The following is a 4,119-nucleotide window of genomic DNA, read 5'->3' as shown; positions in this document are numbered from 1 at the left end:
TTGGGCCGTTTTGGCCAGTTTTTGGCCTGTTCTTGCATTGCGCGGTGACCGTCGAGAGCGGAGCAAAACGTCAGCCATCTCAGCACCCTGGAACCCCCCGGGTGGCACAGGGCTGGATGGGGCTTTCGTATAGCAGGGACGGTGCTGCCTCTCGCTTCGCTCGCTGTCCGCCGCTCGCCGCTCGCTCGTGCAGCCAAAAATGGCCAGTTTTGGCCCGTTTTTGGGCCGTTTTGGCCAGTTTTTGGCCTGTTCTTGCATTGCGCGGTGACCGTCGAGAGCGGAGCAAAACGTCAGCCATCTCAGCACCCTGGAACCCCCCGGGTGGCACAGGGCTGGATGGGGCTTTCGTATAGCAGGGACGGTGCTGCCTCTCGCTTCGCTCGCTGTCCGCCGCTCGCCGCTCGCTCGTCGCAGCCAAAAATGGCCAGTTTTGGCCCGTTTTTGGGCCGTTTTGGCCAGTTTTTGGCCTGTTCTTGCATTGCGCGGTGACCGTCGAGAGCGGAGCAAAACGTCAGCCATCTCAGCACCCTGGAACCCCCCGGGTGGCACAGGGCTGGATGGGGCTTTCGTATAGCAGGGACGGTGCTGCCTCTCGCTTCGCTCGCTGTCCGCCGCTCGCCGCTCGCTCGTGCAGCCAAAAATGGCCAGTTTTGGCCCGTTTTTGGGCCGTTTTGGCCAGTTTTTGGCCTGTTCTTGCATTGCGCGGTGACCGTCGAGAGCGGAGCAAAACGTCAGCCATCTCAGCACCCTGGAACCCCCCGGGTGGCACAGGGCTGGATGGGGCTTTCGTATAGCAGGGACGGTGCTGCCTCTCGCTTCGCTCGCTGTCCGCCGCTCGCCGCTCGCTCGTGCAGCCAAAAATGGCCAGTTTTGGCCCGTTTTTGGGCCGTTTTGGCCAGTTTTTGGCCTGTTCTTGCATTGCGCGGTGACCGTCGAGAGCGGAGCAAAACGTCAGCCATCTCAGCACCCTGGAACCCCCCGGGTGGCACAGGGCTGGATGGGGCTTTCGTATAGCAGGGACGGTGCTGCCTCTCGCTTCGCTCGCTGTCCGCCGCTCGCCGCTCGCTCGTGCAGCCAAAAATGGCCAGTTTTGGCCCGTTTTTGGGCCGTTTTGGCCAGTTTTTGGCCTGTTCTTGCATTGCGCGGTGACCGTCGAGAGCGGAGCAAAACGTCAGCCATCTCAGCACCCTGGAACCCCCCGGGTGGCACAGGGCTGGATGGGGCTTTCGTATAGCAGGGACGGTGCTGCCTCTCGCTTCGCTCGCTGTCCGCCGCTCGCCGCTCGCTCGTGCAGCCAAAAATGGCCAGTTTTGGCCCGTTTTTGGGCCGTTTTGGCCAGTTTTTGGCCTGTTCTTGCATTGCGCGGTGACCGTCGAGAGCGGAGCAAAACGTCAGCCATCTCAGCACCCTGGAACCCCCCGGGTGGCACAGGGCTGGATGGGGCTTTCGTATAGCAGGGACGGTGCTGCCTCTCGCTTCGCTCGCTGTCCGCCGCTCGCCGCTCGCTCGTGCAGCCAAAAATGGCCAGTTTTGGCCCGTTTTTGGGCCGTTTTGGCCAGTTTTTGGCCTGTTCTTGCATTGCGCGGTGACCGTCGAGAGCGGAGCAAAACGTCAGCCATCTCAGCACCCTGGAACCCCCCGGGTGGCACAGGGCTGGATGGGGCTTTCGTATAGCAGGGACGGTGCTGCCTCTCGCTTCGCTCGCTGTCCGCCGCTCGCCGCTCGCTCGTGCAGCCAAAAATGGCCAGTTTTGGCCCGTTTTTGGGCCGTTTTGGCCAGTTTTTGGCCTGTTCTTGCATTGCGCGGTGACCGTCGAGAGCGGAGCAAAACGTCAGCCATCTCAGCACCCTGGAACCCCCCGGGTGGCACAGGGCTGGATGGGGCTTTCGTATAGCAGGGACGGTGCTGCCTCTCGCTTCGCTCGCTGTCCGCCGCTCGCCGCTCGCTCGTGCAGCCAAAAATGGCCAGTTTTGGCCCGTTTTTGGGCCGTTTTGGCCAGTTTTTGGCCTGTTCTTGCATTGCGCGGTGACCGTCGAGAGCGGAGCAAAACGTCAGCCATCTCAGCACCCTGGAACCCCCCGGGTGGCACAGGGCTGGATGGGGCTTTCGTATAGCAGGGACGGTGCTGCCTCTCGCTTCGCTCGCTGTCCGCCGCTCGCCGCTCGCTCGTGCAGCCAAAAATGGCCAGTTTTGGCCCGTTTTTGGGCCGTTTTGGCCAGTTTTTGGCCTGTTCTTGCATTGCGCGGTGACCGTCGAGAGCGGAGCAAAACGTCAGCCATCTCAGCACCCTGGAACCCCCCGGGTGGCACAGGGCTGGATGGGGCTTTCGTATAGCAGGGACGGTGCTGCCTCTCGCTTCGCTCGCTGTCCGCCGCTCGCCGCTCGCTCGTGCAGCCAAAAATGGCCAGTTTTGGCCCGTTTTTGGGCCGTTTTGGCCAGTTTTTGGCCTGTTCTTGCATTGCGCGGTGACCGTCGAGAGCGGAGCAAAACGTCAGCCATCTCAGCACCCTGGAACCCCCCGGGTGGCACAGGGCTGGATGGGGCTTTCGTATAGCAGGGACGGTGCTGCCTCTCGCTTCGCTCGCTGTCCGCCGCTCGCCGCTCGCTCGTGCAGCCAAAAATGGCCAGTTTTGGCCCGTTTTTGGGCCGTTTTGGCCAGTTTTTGGCCTGTTCTTGCATTGCGCGGTGACCGTCGAGAGCGGAGCAAAACGTCAGCCATCTCAGCACCCTGGAACCCCCCGGGTGGCACAGGGCTGGATGGGGCTTTCGTATAGCAGGGACGGTGCTGCCTCTCGCTTCGCTCGCTGTCCGCCGCTCGCCGCTCGCTCGTGCAGCCAAAAATGGCCAGTTTTGGCCCGTTTTTGGGCCGTTTTGGCCAGTTTTTGGCCTGTTCTTGCATTGCGCGGTGACCGTCGAGAGCGGAGCAAAACGTCAGCCATCTCAGCACCCTGGAACCCCCCGGGTGGCACAGGGCTGGATGGGGCTTTCGTATAGCAGGGACGGTGCTGCCTCTCGCTTCGCTCGCTGTCCGCCGCTCGCCGCTCGCTCGTGCAGCCAAAAATGGCCAGTTTTGGCCCGTTTTTGGGCCGTTTTGGCCAGTTTTTGGCCTGTTCTTGCATTGCGCGGTGACCGTCGAGAGCGGAGCAAAACGTCAGCCATCTCAGCACCCTGGAACCCCCCGGGTGGCACAGGGCTGGATGGGGCTTTCGTATAGCAGGGACGGTGCTGCCTCTCGCTTCGCTCGCTGTCCGCCGCTCGCCGCTCGCTCGCGCAGCCAAAAATGGCCAGTTTTGGCCCGTTTTTGGGCCGTTTTGGCCAGTTTTTGGCCTGTTCTTGCATTGCGCGGTGACCGTCGAGAGCGGAGCAAAACGTCAGCCATCTCAGCACCCTGGAACCCCCCGGGTGGCACAGGGCTGGATGGGGCTTTCGTATAGCAGGGACGGTGCTGCCTCTCGCTTCGCTCGCTGTCCGCCGCTCGCCGCTCGCTCGTGCAGCCAAAAATGGCCAGTTTTGGCCCGTTTTTGGGCCGTTTTGGCCAGTTTTTGGCCTGTTCTTGCATTGCGCGGTGACCGTCGAGAGCGGAGCAAAACGTCAGCCATCTCAGCACCCTGGAACCCCCCGGGTGGCACAGGGCTGGATGGGGCTTTCGTATAGCAGGGACGGTGCTGCCTCTCGCTTCGCTCGCTGTCCGCCGCTCGCCGCTCGCTCGTGCAGCCAAAAATGGCCAGTTTTGGCCCGTTTTTGGGCCGTTTTGGCCAGTTTTTGGCCTGTTCTTGCATTGCGCGGTGACCGTCGAGAGCGGAGCAAAACGTCAGCCATCTCAGCACCCTGGAACCCCCCGGGTGGCACAGGGCTGGATGGGGCTTTCGTATAGCAGGGACGGTGCTGCCTCTCGCTTCGCTCGCTGTCCGCCGCTCGCCGCTCGCTCGTGCAGCCAAAAATGGCCAGTTTTGGCCCGTTTTTGGGCCGTTTTGGCCAGTTTTTGGCCTGTTCTTGCATTGCGCGGTGACCGTCGAGAGCGGAGCAAAACGTCAGCCATCTCAGCACCCTGGAACCCCCCGGGTGGCACAGGGCTGGATGGGGCTTTCGTATAGCAGGGACGGTGCTGCCTCTCGCTTC

This window comes from Musa acuminata, unplaced genomic scaffold, assembly GCF_036884655.1.
Source record: "Musa acuminata AAA Group cultivar baxijiao unplaced genomic scaffold, Cavendish_Baxijiao_AAA HiC_scaffold_506, whole genome shotgun sequence".
NCBI lineage: Eukaryota > Viridiplantae > Streptophyta > Magnoliopsida > Zingiberales > Musaceae > Musa > Musa acuminata.
This window is presented reverse-complemented; position numbering follows the sequence as displayed.